We start from the raw sequence: 15890 nt of genomic DNA, 5'->3' as shown, positions 1-15890 counted from the left end.
GTGACGTCGATCTTTTGGGAAGCATTTCCATTTCCCAATCATTTTAATAAGGTGGGCAATATCCAAGCGTAAGAAACACATCTTTTGTAGATGAACACGTGAAGAAGATAACTGAGAAAAACATTCATACTTTTCTGGGATGCATTGACTGAATGCCATAGAGATAGCATTTAACTGGGCAAGAGAGTGATCTGAGATGATTTCTTTTGGAATTTTAGCTCCTGCTCGCAGCCATTCTCGCAAGAAGAAAGCAATTGTATTCACATCATGATTTTCCGACATCGTTTGAAATAAAAGGAATGTTTTCTTTTTATAAGATGTCACACCTTGATACAAGAATATCGGGCTTTTTGAACCGTTTTCTGCTTGCTGGCACTTGGCCACTCTTGCAGTAGCATCGATGGAAATACTTTGACATTCGTTTTCGCCTGTCGCCAAATTATACACCGTAATTTGCTTTTGGAGCCAATACATCACGAATCTCTTGTTAATACCCATTTGATGGATGCTACCTGCATACGTTGGTGATTGTGTAGCTTTCTGTAGGGACACCGTTGGGTCTTCCCCTGGATTCACACCAAGTTCTTTCTCTATGGTTTCTTGAACAACTTTGCGTAGAACGTTGGAGGAATACAGGCCTGCGGGTTTGTCATCACCAAAATTCATACGCTGATGAGAAACCTCTTGTTGCCACAAATAGACTGATTTTCTCTTTAACTCCTTGCTGATGTTGCTTCACACTGTACCTCGCAACCTGGGATTTTTTTTATAGATTATACCTCGTGTATCCATAGTTGAAACGTAAAAGTCAGCTCTGTCATCGATCGGTTCGTGTAGGCAATATACATTGATCTCTGATTTACACTCGGGGCAGTCACCGAAAATCTTCAAGAGAATTCCTCCTTTGGTTCGATAAATTTTTGCGTTCTTTAAATTATAAGGGCCCGGAAGTTTCAAGTGACTGTATAGGTTATCATAAATTTTATCTGACCAACCAACTTGTAAGACTTCATACGTCCTGTTTTTGTACTCCTCCAGGTGAACTCCAAGTTTGTCATAATCAGTTTTGCTTAGATGAATTGTTTTTCTCAATTCTTTCGACTTTAGTTGATTAGGTTTCGGATTCTTCATGGACCAGTTCATGTCAGCATCTCTCTTCAAGTTTTTCGACTGTCTGGAAATTTTGAGAATGGCATAGCCGTGAATTCGATACGACAAGCTGGTTGTGGGATTCTTATTTACCATTCCTCGATTCTGGGTAATATATTGATAAATGTATGCTTTGGACATTTGTTTTTCAGTAGCAAGAGAAGCAGCTTCCCATATTTTATGGCTGTATGGTAAATATTTCCCATGTTGATAAAAATTCAAGGCTGACGATCGAAACAGGCCTGTACACGTCTTGCTTAGAGAAGCCTGCGTATCGCAAGCCTAGAACAGGCCTGACCTCATCGTCAGACACGGGCTTGAATCGAGGGCTAGTGATGATCCAATTCTCGAGGGTCATTTCAAGCTTGGCTAGGGCTCTGAACTTTCAGGCTGAAATTATCAAGGCTTCACAAAGGCTAAATCAATCCTCATTTTTCCCTGCTCTTTAGTCATTTATTTTTTAGTTATATTGATAAGTATTAACCCTTATGGATTATTTACGATAAGGATGAGCGATGCAAGGTACCTTGTACGTAAGGGGCCAGAAGACTTCTTTCTTGAGGGTTATGTCGATGAGAATCGGTTCAATGTTTTTACGACCCCCTGTGCTTCATCTGAAGTGGGAATTTACAAAATACAAATGTCTCCCTCGAAGAAATTGTCTAAGCTTACGGAGATTAGCAATAAATGTGTCTTCATGCAGTTCGAGAAGATGTTTTATGCCGTATGCTTACTCCATGGAAATTGCTAACTAGTGTTTAGTTATCTGTGAAAGTGTTAGTGTGTACAATAAAATTTATTGATGGAGTGTGCGGAATTCACCAAAGTATCTGAATGGGATGCTAAAATGGTTTTGTTCAGTGAGGTTGTGTAGAAAAAAAGCGTTGTGAGTTAGGATTAAAAAATGACAGATCTTCGAGGTTAGAAAAAAAAACAATTTTTTATTTTGTGTCCACCGGAAAGTCGGTAGAAGGGATTGACGCGGGGAATCGCAGAGTAGAGGGGGATGTTCGTTGCACCACACACAGTTCGTGGCAGAGCGAGGCGATACGCATTTCGGATGTAATTCGTTAATTTTTGACATTATTATTTCTCCGTTGTTGGCTGGTTTTGGGAGTGGTTTGGGCGGTGAAATTTACTGGGTGTTGACTACTGAGAAGGATTGATTGAGGTGGATAAGTCGAATTATTTTGAAAGTACATAGCTGTGCGGTGTTATCAAAGAGGATAGACCAAAGTAGAGGCTCAGTTCTGGGGGTTTGACTGACGCCAGTTTCTCCACGTTACCGACACGATTTCACCCCCGAGGAGACGGGGCGCCACGAGTCCTACTGGGGTATCTGCATATCGGCCAAGCCGGGGGGCTCCGTTCGTACTTGTTCAACTGTACAAATGATCAACTGTACACAGAATTTTCAGACAGTAAGAGCACCACTGTGAAGGGATTCAACTGTCGAGAGAAAAAGCTAGGCTGTACATGTGGACCCAGCGCCACATGTACAGCCTAGCTTTTTAGAATTTTAGAATTTTCAAACAGTGCTCTCACCGTTTGAAAATTCTGTGTACAGTTGATCATTTGTACAGTTGAACAAGTACGAACGGAGCCCCCCCGCTTGGCCGATATGCAGATACCCCAGTAGGACTCGTGGCGCCCCGTCTCCTCGGGGGTGAAATCGTGTCGGTAACGTGGAGAAACTGGCGTCAGTCAAACCCCCAGAACTGAGCCTCTACTTTGGTCTATCCTCTTTGGGTGTTATCTCGAAACGGCGGAATTTTCGGTTAGACGGTCTGTTTGGGAATCCCCTCATTACGAACGTTTTTCAATTGTTCAGAAACAGTTGATATTCGAAAAGTTAGTGAGACCAGAGCGATCATCTACAGTGGAATCATTTTGTAAAGATGAGTGAGTCCGAGAACAGGCAAAAGTTTACGATTGTGCATTTTGGGATGGGCAGAGCCACAAAAAACAATGAGGCGAAACTTGCATACATGAAAACAGTATGTTTCAAATGTATGGAGGGTGAGTTATTCTTTCAACATTTTTCCACTAATTATAAGTCAATGAATACTCAGTTTTTTAGATTTTTCAATTTTACAGATGTACTCACGAAGAAATTTGAGAAATTCCCTCTGACAGTGCTGACTGCGACAAGCAATTATCTAGCCGGTGCACCCAATCGAAAAGAATAAATACATCTTATCTTATTTTATTATCTTGATCTTATTATTTTAATCGATACTTCCCAGTTAATGCCCGCTCAGAAAGAGGATAGATAGTTCCTTCACTACCGTCGGAGGATAAGTGACTCTAAACGAAGGTCAGGCTTAGATCAGCCTTAGAACGAGCCTGGCAGAACCCTCGTTAATAAGGCTGTGGAGCCTTCATAAGTCTTAATTTGGGCCTCATTCCAACCCTCGCTATTTGATTTCACTATGCTTCGTTCAGGCCTCTCCACGAGGCTTCAAACAGGCCTCGCGTTCACAGCCTGGATTCGGGTTATCATTTGCAAGGCTGGATGAGGCCTTATCCATGTGTGAATCCCAAGCCTGAGTAAGGATTTGTGAGCCTTGTTTCAAGGCTTGATGAGCCCGGTTTCCATCGTTAATTCCTAGCTGGGATTGTGAGATTTTGATCGGTACAGTCTATGACGAAATAAAATTGTAGGGTTTGAGACAAGGCCCTTTTCCTTTTAAATAAATGTCGATAAATAATAATTAATTAATACTCGGGGGTTGTTACAAATTGGCTGAAGGCCTTCACCTGGCGCGGCCTGGGTCAGGGGCTGCCAGGGCTCAAGGGTTCGACAACTTAATTGTCGAATTATTCATTAAATCGATTAAACAATTCGTTTATTTGGGCGCCAGTTGGTTTAACGGAAACCAACAACGATCGACAGTACTCAGAGCGTGGAAGTTGGAAGACCCTTAAAGTTCAGAAGATAGACAGAGAGAGAGGAAATAAATACCAAAGGCAAAAATATTAATAACTATTTTACTCACAATATATGTCGACAGTACCCTGTCTATATAATACACAATGTCCTCGGGGATCGACTCTTTCCACAATCACAAAATATTACAAGTAACGCAAATTGACACAAAATAACAGATTAGGGTGCGAATATTATCGCTGTCGGGCGAAGAGTGTCTCGTGGGCCTCAGGCAACTTGTTGCCCCACCTTCGCATGCGCAGGGGTAGTCAAAATGTGTCCCTTGACGCATGCGCATTAACATCGACCGTATTGTCGTAATAATTTAATAAATTGAAGTATTTTAGATTTTATAATTTTAATAAGATTCCCGAGAACAGGGAAAAGTTCACAGGCGCGAAGGGAAAATAATATCTCCTGTCTCAAACTCCCCCCTTTGACCTTTACGTCGGTGAACAATTCCCCTTTTTTAATATTCTTGCCTTTTTGAATTGGAATAGCTTATCATTTCTTCCTTTGTTAGGGCTGGAAAACATACTATATAGTTTTATTATTCTCCTCTCTCTCTGTCTATTATTTGTTATAAAGATGAAAAATTGAATTGAATCAATAACATCCTATTATACGGTCAGGAGGATTTTCGACAGTTTATCTTACACAAGAGAAATGGAGAATTTAAAGAAATTTTTATTTTTGAAGAACAAATAGTATTACATGGAATAAAAAATGAAGTTGACCTTGCAGCATGTATTATAATGGTCAATTAGTTTTATGAAATGAAAAGAAAATAAAGAATGATCGACATGAAATGGTCGAGGTTTGACTTGATTGAGGTCGTCAATGATTCAGTCGTTGGTTGGTTTTTTGGTGCTGGTTTTCTTGTATTTGGCTGGGATCAACACCGTATATCCCTCGCCGTCCTTCAGTTCAGGACGCTCTTTCATGATTTCATCGAGATGATGTAGAGCTACAGGGGCCTGTAGCGCCTGTACAGCTAGCCTACGTTTCTCCTCAGACAGGTCGATGGGTTTTGGTAGTTTTGGGTTGGCCAACGTGGGTGCGCCCACCAGAGCGTTTTCCCTGATGAGGAAACGTCGAAGTTTATTTGGGGCATCGTGAGGGTTGTTAAATTTATATTTTATTTTTCGCTTCAGCATCGACTCGATTTCTTTCGACTCTTCTCCAACCATCACTCGATGTTCGGGTGGGATGAGCCATGCTGGCCAGGTAGCGTAGTTCAATCTCATCCAGTCGACCATGCCTTCCCAACGTATGTTGCAGTCTGGGCAATTGGGATCATACAAGCTCTGTTCTTTAGAACATCCCCAGCATCGACCCAGAGCGTATTCGTGCTCTACCCCATGAGGGTAGGGACAATCTTCTGCATCGTAACCTTTGGCACCACAAACATGGCAGAATCCCGGACGTAAGGGTAGCTGACACTTGGTGTAATGATGTTCAGCGCCGCAGTTGAGGCAACCCACCGTGTGTTGCTTGCCTGATTGGCTCACATAGGTTTGAGTCCCTCTGTCTATTTTCTTAGCGTCCATCCTGGCCACAAGTGTTTGAGCGCGGCCGATTATAAGCTGCTTCAACTGATCGTCATCGAGCAGGTACTGTGGCCGACCATTCTCTGTTGCTGTGATCGACGTAATGTTGTGTTCTTCGAGAAACTCGGAGAAGGATGTCGATTTTGGTACCGGAGCTGGGTACACCGTTACTGATGGTGCGAGAAGGACTTGAGGGTCGTCTGTCGATCTTATTGCTCTGGCAGTAGATGGGGATTTCAATTTAGGCAGGAATGCACCTGGTGTACGTCGACGCATGGCGTTCTCGTTGTCGATTTCCCGCTTGGAATATATTTTCCATTTAGCGGAATCTTTTGGCGGTTCCCTACCGCTGATCTCATGGAGTAACACCCATGCCTCTGGCGAGAGGGAATCCTCGGAGATCTTTGAAGCTTTTGGGATGGCTCCCTGTTGTAACGGGGTTAGTTTCAGGTCTTCGATGTTGCGCTTGTCGATCTGGATCCCGCTAATTATTGTGTTTCCCAATGTAGTTGTTGAGGTTATCGACTGTAAGGTTGTCGACAATGTCTTGGCGTTGAGTCCTGATTGGTTTAACGTCAGGCTCTGTAAGGCTGTGTCGATATTGTCGACATTGGGCACTTCGCTGTCTAGCTGAGGCTCCGTTTCATTGTCTGTATCTGCTGATGGAGAGTAGTCTTTGTCTCCCATGTTGAGATGATGTTCGTTCTCGTTCAACCTGTGGTTACAATTTTATTTTCGTCTTAGACTGCGACGCGGTATTTTCAAGTCTGTTACATAGTATTTACCGATCTTTTTGCCAGCCTTATCGACTAATTCCACAGTCATTGGACCTAACAATTTACTAACAACAGCAGGGCCTAGATAGCGATGAGCTAGTTTGGCGTTGTAATTTTCCCCTTTATTACTGAGTTTTTTGTTTGGATAGAAAACTTCAGAACCTATTTTAATTTCTACTTGATTTGATTTATTTTCATTTTCTTTTTCAAGTCGTTTGTCATTTTTGTTTTTCAAAAATATCTCTATTTTATGTCGAAACTCATCAATTTTTGATATTCTCTCCACCCAATATTTCTGAATTTCGTCAGGGGATAATTGATCATTGACGATCCTACGTTCGCGTTTTACTATAGCCTCCCTTCCATGATTTAAGTAAAATGGTGAAATTCGCGTTCCGGCGTGTGGTACAGTGTTGTAGGCTAATTGAAATTTCGACAGATTAGTATCCCATTCGTTTTGATGGTCTTTAATAAACGCAGCTATCATTGGTTTTATTGTCCGATTTACGCGTTCTACTGGGTTTGCTTGGGGATGACTTAATGGAGTTGTATGGTGTTTAACCCCTCTTGCTTTTAAAAGATTCGATACTTCTTTATTACAATATTCTGTCCCGTTATCTGAGATCAGAGTTTGTGGTGTACCCCAACGATCAAATATTGATTCTAAGATTTTAACTATTGTTTTCGCCTTTTTATCGCGTGTGGGGAATAGTTCGATGTATTTCGTACTTAAATCCTGGACGATTACAATATGGGAATTTCCCTTCTTTGACCTAGTCGTCATGTCGGTTGTATCGATAGCTAATTCCGTCCATGGAGTTTGTGTCGGTCTCACCGTCATCGGTCCTTTCACTGGGTGTTGATTATTTTTTACGCGAACACAGATTTCACAGTCGTCAACGAATTTCTTAACATCTTCTGTCATTCCAGACCAATAATAATTTTGTCGGATACGATCTAACGTTTTATCTCTACCTAAATGTCCGGCATGAGGCTCTTCGTGATTTTCCCGAAGAATTTCTAGGACTCGGTCTGCTCTTATCACAAGTTTCCACGGATTCTCATCATCTAAGATGGCTTTCGCGTAATCAGGTCGATAATAATATAATTCGTCATCTTCGATTTTCCATTCGGTGAATCTATTGGGACTTTTTTCGACTAATTCGCGTTTGGTTTTATACCAATTCTGATCGCAGATTGAATTTAACTTTATTCTACTCTTTATCGTCTCTTCGACAACTTTTTCCCATCCCAACGGATCGACGTCGATGTCGAACATACGTGAAAGAGCGTCTGGCGCCTCATTCATTGTACCTCGTTTATGTTCTATCGTCAAGTCATGTTGCAGTAGGTAAATTGCCCAACGGGCAAGTCGACCTACCGGATTTTTCAAATTGTAAAGCCATAACAGGGCTTGATGGTCGGTGACGACTTTGAACTTCATTCCTTCGAGATAACAACGAAGTTTCTCGACTGCCCATACGACGGCAAGGCATTCCTTCTCAGTCGTCGTGTAATGGAGTTCGGCTCCCCGCAATGGTCGACTTAGTACTTCTATTAGTAATTCTTTATCTGTTTTAGGATCCTTTTGAACTAATATCGCACCTAATCCAAAATCGCTAGCGTCAGTATACAAGATAAATGGCTGCCCCGGTATCGGAGTGTACAATCGGGGTATATCGATAAGAGATTGTTTAACCTCATCAAAAGCTCTCTGTTCCTTTTCCGTCCATTTCCATGGATTCTTAGGACTCGTTAGTTTATTCAGTGGCCCTTGAATTTTCGCGATATCTTTGAGATGTCGGTGGTACCAATTGACTAACCCGTTAAATTGTCGGAGCTGAGTACGATCGCGTGGCATCGGATAGTCGATGATAGGTTGAATTTTCTCCGGATTTGGTCTCATTCCGTCTTTATCAATAATATACCCGAGGTATTTAACTTCCTTGCAAGCGAAGCTACTTTTTTCTCGATTGATTTTTAATTTCGCTTCGCGCAAGACCTCGAAAAGAATCGACAGTAGCGAGAGATGCTCATCTAAATTCTCACTCACGATGATCCAATCATCCAGATAAACAAACACCTTCTCGATCCAGTGATTCGGTAATTTTCGCTCACTAATGATTTCCCTAATGCGTCTTTTTAATTTGTCCATCAGACGTTGAAATGTCGACGGTGCACCTGTTAAACCGTAGGGCATCCGGACCCATTCCAGTAGGCCTTTGCCTTCGACAACAAAAGCGGTATATTTCCTACTTTCTTCGTCCATTGGTATCTGATGGAAAGCCTCACTCATATCCAATGTCGAAATAATTTTCGCCTGGTATAGTTGAGACAAAATTGAACCCATTTGGGGTAGAGGGTACGCTGGCTTTTTTGTCTTTCTATTGAGTATTCTATAATCAATGCAGAAGCGCAATTTACCGTTAGCTTTAGGAGCTACTACAGGTGAACTTGCCCAATTGCTATTACTCCACGTAATATAACCCTTGTCTAAATATCTATCGACTTCTTCATAGATAAACGCGCGAACCGCTTCGCTGCGTCGATATGGCTTTTGTCGATGTGGTTCTCGATCTTCTAATTCTATCTCGTGTTTAATTAGATCAGTTACACCTGTACATTCGTTTTCGAATTTTACAAATTCTCGATCAAGAAATTCTCTCAGAGATTGATTCTGATTTATCGATAATGATTTTAATTGAGTTGGGAAAACGAATCGATGAGAAAGGGGGTAAGTGAATTCACTTCCCGCTAGTGTCCATACTCTTTCGATTGGATCTAGGTAAACTTTGAACGCTAGAATAAAATCCATCCCGAGGATGATGTCGTTCGACGCGCCTGGAAGAATGCTGAACCACTGTGGCCCATAGACATCTCCAATATCGATAATAAAGCAAGTACCTCCGTCGCTTTTAACTACGGAACTGTCACCCAAGCAGATTCCTTTTGTTGAAGTCGAATCTGGAATTACATCCTTGACCTTGAGAGTTTTCACTCGTTCAAAGGCTTCGGGGCTCATATACGTTCGTTCACTGCCGCCATCGATAATTCCGTTTAATTTATGACCGAAAATTGAAATTGTTACTTCGGCTTTAACTAAGTTCGTCGGTTCTTTACTTCCATTTTCTCCGCGGAATACACGACGCTGAGATAAACGATGTATTAAATGTGAGGGAAGATGTTTTGGTCTCCAATCCTTCAAATTTGAGACATTGGCTTCTATCGTCTGGGACTCGATCTCAATTGACGGTTTATTACCAAAAATCGTCGATAGATTTGTAATTTGGTCAATTTTCTCGTCACGAATCTCAAGATGATTTTCTTCGATATCTGAAAGTTCACATTCGTCCTCAGACTCTTCATCGACTTCTAATAAGATACTTTCGTTTCCTGAATTATTTTTCCCTAAACAGAGTAAAGATGTTGAGTCAATTCCACTCGGCGGATTTGCAAGCGTCTTTACTTCATCGATTTTGAATTCGCTTTCAAATTTTCCATTTTCCGTCTGTGCAGCACGATTTATTTCGATTTTCTCCGTTTTGCCCTTTTGTTCAGTGATCGGAGGCGATTCTACTGAGGGCTTTTTTCGTTTCCCGAGAGTGTAGGGCAATTTTCATTGACATGCCCAACTTGCTGACAGACGTGACACACCTCCTGTCTTTTGGCAGTACAACCGCGTGAGGAGTGACCCGTCTGCCCACAATTGTAGCAAAGTATCTTTGACCAATCTCTCGGTGCATCGAATCTTCTTTTTGGTCTGTGATCATGCTGGGCAGGCGTATCCTTTATTTCTTTACTTTTCCTCTCAAAATTCGCGAGGTTATTTTCGAGTCTTTTACGTACCATTGTTTTTGAGCCTTGACTCCTCGACTTATTGTTATACGCGTGTTGTTTTGACTCTATTGCATTTAATCCTGTTTCTTCGCTTTCGCTAGGCTCTTCTTCGTCTATCGAACCTATTTCATCTTCTATGTCGGATGTTTCAATTTTCATACAATTAAGATCGACTTTTTTCCGAGTGAACCTCCCCCGTTTTCGATCGACGACTTGTTTGAAGACGTCGCCACGTACGTTAGAAAATTCGAGAAAGTCGTCATAATTTTTTATTCCTAACCCTAAAATTTCAAGCGCAATCCTTGGATTGTATTTTTTAATAATTTGATCGATTTGTTTTTGAAATGTCGGAGGATTAGTCATACGTTCAAAAAGAAAACGAGCGCGATAGGTAAATTCCGCTAAGCTCTCGCCCCTTTCGACCGTTAAATTGCCTACTTCTGAGTATAAATCCATGTCGTCCTTTTTTACCGCCCAATTATGTCGAAACGCCGTCGCGAAATCTTTCCACGACCTCCATTTCGATTTGTTGATCAAATACCATGATCTGTGAGGGCCTTCGAAAATCGCGGATAAACACGGGACAAATAAATCTTTGTTTATACCGGTTGTGTCGAGTCGTTCCATTAATATCAGGAGAAATTGATCAGGGTCTTTTTCTGTCTGAGGAAAATTCAATTTCCAATCGCTAACCAGGCGTGTTACCCTAATCCCGGTATTCATATCCCACGGTTGTTGTAATCCAGTCGATGACACTTCGACCGGTTGATTTTCATTGAAATTCCCGGAATTATTTGTCGCGTAATCTTGAAGAGATAAACTTCCTCGCCCTGTCGCATTTTCTGTCCCGATAATGCGAAATGGGGAAAATGGCGAGTTTGTACGCAAGTTATTTATTGTTTGTGTTCGAAGGTTAGTTGAAACCGTTTGAGTATTTTGAGTATTACCGTGGTCGTTATTTCCAAAGTTTTGAAGTTCGGACGTATGTATAAACCGTTCCTCAACAATTTCCCTACCGTTGGGTAGCGTGTAAGAGACTTGAATTCTTTGTCTATTATTTTGTGAATTCGCATTCGAATTCCCTGCAAAATGGACGTGTCGTAATTCTCTTTCGACAGAACCGCCACTAATATTAAAATCACGAACAGGTGGGAGTCCAGACGTTCCCTCCTGACGAATTTCATTCATTGACACAAACGCCCCCCCACTACTTCGGGGAACTGGCGTAGGTCTTTCATCATTGACTTGCTCAGATGCACCCCCCACAGACGGGTGAGGTGTACCCTCAAAGCTAGGGTTTGGTTGGTGGGTACGTCCATCCACCGAACCATTCAAGTTTTCAATATCCTCATTATCGTTTCTCAAATTAACTTTTCTACTATTGGGAGGCACTTCTAGCCTTGAAGTGCCATCTCTATTCAATTCATCATTAACATAGGATCGACGGGAACATCCATCCACCGATCCGTTCAAATTCTGACTCTGCCCGACTAATAAATCTACAATTCTATCGACTTTACTGCTCAAATAATCTATTTTCTCATCGTGAATTTCAGTTCGTTTGCTTAAATCCCCGATTTTTTCTTCTAGTAATTCTAAACGATTTAATCTAGTTTCAAGGTTACTAATTTGTGACAAGATTTCGCCTTGTACAATATTTGTTATGGGTGACGTGACCCTCGACCCTCTCCCCCTACCGATTGTCGTTGGTGTCGGAGTTGTAATCATACTATGTTCATCGGGGTCTTGGGACCCCGCAGGTGCTGTTAAATTACCTTGCCTACATTCTTGGTCTTCGGTCGACCTATTTCTTTTTTTATTTAGGGGAGGAGAGTGCATCATATTTTAATCGCTTACTTCAATTTCACAAACAAAATTATTTTCTATTTTAGAGGTTCCGAAGTTGACCATTCAATTTCATGAAAACCGGGTAATTCAAACTCACAGAATAAATAAATAAATAATTTTCACAAAGATAATTCAATCGAGTCTGTCACTAATACCCTGATAACAGACGAACAAGGCACCAGATTTTCCCAATCGAATAACAATCAAGTGACCCCGACTACAGACGGACGAGATCACTCGGCACTTAATTACAAATACGTGTGGAAGAGTCGACAAGTATGGCAAATCGTATCTATATTATTCAATTTCCATTTTAATAGTACAATAATATCACAGTAAATTTCTTAAGAAAGATAGAAAAGGTTTAGAGATTAGAGAGAGTGTGAAATGTTTAATCGACTATTTGGAAAAGAGAAGAAAAGGGATGACCACCACTGTTTGGGTCCCTTTATGGCTCTATTCTAGGTAAACATTGCGCTCGGCCGTGACACTGAGCGTTCAAATTCCAACACCTAATTCTCTCTCTCTTACACATTAGAGAAATTTTCATCAAATATTCATTTTCAATTTCACTGATTCTACAGTAGATTTTCAAAGAAAAAAAATCCAACGCTGCCCCACGTTGGGCGCCAATTGAGACAAGGCCCTTTTCCTTTTAAATAAATGTCGATAAATAATAATTAATTAATACTCGGGGGTTGTTACAAATTGGCTGAAGGCCTTCACCTGGCGCGGCCTGGGTCAGGGGCTGCCAGGGCTCAAGGGTTCGACAACTTAATTGTCGAATTATTCATTAAATCGATTAAACAATTCGTTTATTTGGGCGCCAGTTGGTTTAACGGAAACCAACAACGATCGACAGTACTCAGAGCGTGGAAGTTGGAAGACCCTTAAAGTTCAGAAGATAGACAGAGAGAGAGGAAATAAATACCAAAGGCAAAAATATTAATAACTATTTTACTCACAATATATGTCGACAGTACCCTGTCTATATAATACACAATGTCCTCGGGGATCGACTCTTTCCACAATCACAAAATATTACAAGTAACGCAAATTGACACAAAATAACAGATTAGGGTGCGAATATTATCGCTGTCGGGCGAAGAGTGTCTCGTGGGCCTCAGGCAACTTGTTGCCCCACCTTCGCATGCGCAGGGGTAGTCAAAATGTGTCCCTTGACGCATGCGCATTAACATCGACCGTATTGTCGTAATAATTTAATAAATTGAAGTATTTTAGATTTTATAATTTTAATAAGATTCCCGAGAACAGGGAAAAGTTCACAGGCGCGAAGGGAAAATAATATCTCCTGTCTCAGGTTTTTCCTAAAAAAGTATCCGTATTTTATCATATCACAGGTCTAACGTGCAATATAATATGCAATGTTTATACATCGCATACTGCGTACTCTACATACTCTACGCCGTTTCCTTGTGTAGTTGTTTTAATGTTCTTTTGAGGAGAATGGGAATTGTTTCATTAACACACAACCCTTTTAATTCACAATTTCACATATATTTTACAAAAAAAGGGTGAACTATAACACTGATATCGAAAGAAAGATCTCCGTCGAGATGTTCCTACGATGATGGTCGCGACAATACTACCGATGAAAAATTATTGAAGTAGCAAAATGAACTTGAAGTCTTTTAGGGTCGAGAAAAAAGGAATAATCCTGCTAATAAACAATTTGGTAGTAAGCCGAAAAATGATTAGTGCAGTGGACAATATAATATTTGGGGAAAAGAATCTATAAAGTAATTCCACGTGCAGAGTTTACCGTCCACAAAGGGATTAGAGCGGTTCCTTATAGGTGCGGGGAATTCAGAGTTATTTTTAAAAAATGATGAAAATTTTTAAAGAAAAAAGTACTGAAATATAATATGAGCAATATTCCGAAAACATTCGAAAAAATTCTATAGTTTTATTAGACTCTAAGCAATGCGTCTGAAAATTTTAAGTTTTTTATGGATTTATTGGGGAATTTGCTCAAGGTAGAAATTTTAATTGTCCCAAAGAAGACGGGAATGAAAAATATCAAATAAAAAATCTATTTCGCGTGTTTGACATGCAACAATCTATGCTACGCACCATTTCGTTTTAGAAAACCAAGTCTCCGGCGACTTATCTATTAATTTTGTCCTTAGGGTATTTAAAAAATAAATTCCGGCCTAATGGCTTAACTACAACCGAAAAAATTGTTACTACACTTCTTTGCGCGTCAATCTGCTTCGAATATGCAGTCAAATTCTTCAATCGGTGAAAGTGGGGTGCCAACTTCACACAGCTGATAATAAGCTATCCTCTTCTGGAAAAAAACAAATATACCATTTTGCGTTGTCGATCTATGTCGTCTAGGATAGATTTAAACTTTCACGAATACTATCTAGTTTATTTTTCATTGGAATTTTTTATCTACAAAGCCGCATAATTATGATGTGATTTTTTGTAACTACTACATTCTCAGAAATGATAAATTTATATTTACAAAAAAATTTATAAATTAGAGCTATTTTTAAAGAGCTTACCGCACACATTAATGGGCCTGTAATTTCTGAAAACACATCTTTGGTGTGCAAATTTAATTTTCCACTGAAAGAATTTCTTTGAACGCTCTTCTCAATCTTCTTCTCGGTAGGACATACGTAAAATTCTAAATATCAGTTCCTAATTAAGTAGATAATAAAAAAACCTCAATTTTATTCGTTCAATAATAGTTTTCTCTTTCTTCATACGAATAAACTCAGAATTTTTGTATGAACAATATTTATAACATCATCATTTAAAAACTACTAATTATAATTAACGTACAAATCAGGCCCACTCACGGGTGTGGCTGGCAGATCAGTCAGTCGGAGGACTCGTCGACACTTCTTTTCGTTCTTCTTCTTCTTCATTTCATCCTTTTTTCATTCAATTGGAGTCTGATGATTGATAATTTTATTGCTGGATCGATCTGCTGAGTTCAGGTGGTTGGGATGCTTCTGGAAATACTGGAAGGTTAGGGGTACCAAGAGAAGATTTTTCAGACATTGAAGAGGCCAGCGTTGACCTGATGAAAACGTAGAGCCAGGGCCAAGCAGCTGTGGAGTTCTGTCGAGCTGAGAGTTTCGTGTTGATCCTCAACACGCGTTCTCTAGTAGAATCGCCTCGTACTGGATTGCAAACGACTTCTCCAAAAATCAGTCTGGGGGATGCAAAGCTTTTTTCTCAACGAAAAGGCGAGTTGAGCGGGATACTGACATACTGTTCTGGTCCCCTGTTACGACCAGACGATCGTTTGTTTTATTTGTAATAATTTAATGATCTCTAAATTTAGCATATAAGTAACATTAATTATTTAATAATATTCACGTAGTCGTTGCAGTGAAAGTTTCGTGCACGTGGGGGCATTTCACGCGCCAGCAAGAGAGAATTTGGGGAAACTCAAATTAAACACGCACAACACTTAACTTTTTGCAGTAATCCTCTAATTTATGCCCTTTCCCTGTCTAGAAATCTTAGAATTCTAGACAATTCTTGATTTATGACCCTTTTCCGCTCGTAAAACTGGAATGACCTCGAAAAACTCTCTCGTTGTCGTCTGAAGTGGTGCCACGTGCATTATAGAAAAAGGGCCTCAGTCCTCGCGGGCTGACCCTTCAAAAAAAAGACAGCCAATAAGCAGCAAATTGAAGTCCCCTTCCAAATTCCCTCAAAAAAACTTCGTACACTTGGACGAAAGGAGGAAGATTGGAAGAGAAGACATAGTCAGTATTGTTCCTACGGCGTCAATCGACACATAACCAGAATTTTCCA

General features: G+C 40.5%; 1 long non-coding RNA gene across 1 annotated transcript; it reads left to right on the top strand.

The window, feature by feature from the left end:
- Positions 1–2093: 2093 nt before the first annotated feature.
- On the top strand, positions 2094–3340 carry LOC135166538 (uncharacterized). Its single transcript, XR_010299698.1, has 3 exons — positions 2094–2320; positions 2932–3168; positions 3247–3340. It is a non-coding gene; the product is annotated as an uncharacterized LOC135166538 (long non-coding RNA).
- Positions 3341–15890: the final 12550 nt, after the last annotated feature.

The sequence above is a fragment of the Diachasmimorpha longicaudata genome, chromosome 1 (assembly GCF_034640455.1).
Source record: "Diachasmimorpha longicaudata isolate KC_UGA_2023 chromosome 1, iyDiaLong2, whole genome shotgun sequence".
Taxonomy (NCBI): domain Eukaryota; kingdom Metazoa; phylum Arthropoda; class Insecta; order Hymenoptera; family Braconidae; genus Diachasmimorpha; species Diachasmimorpha longicaudata.
Note: the sequence above shows the minus strand (reverse complement) of the source record. Positions and strands in the feature narration are given on the sequence as shown.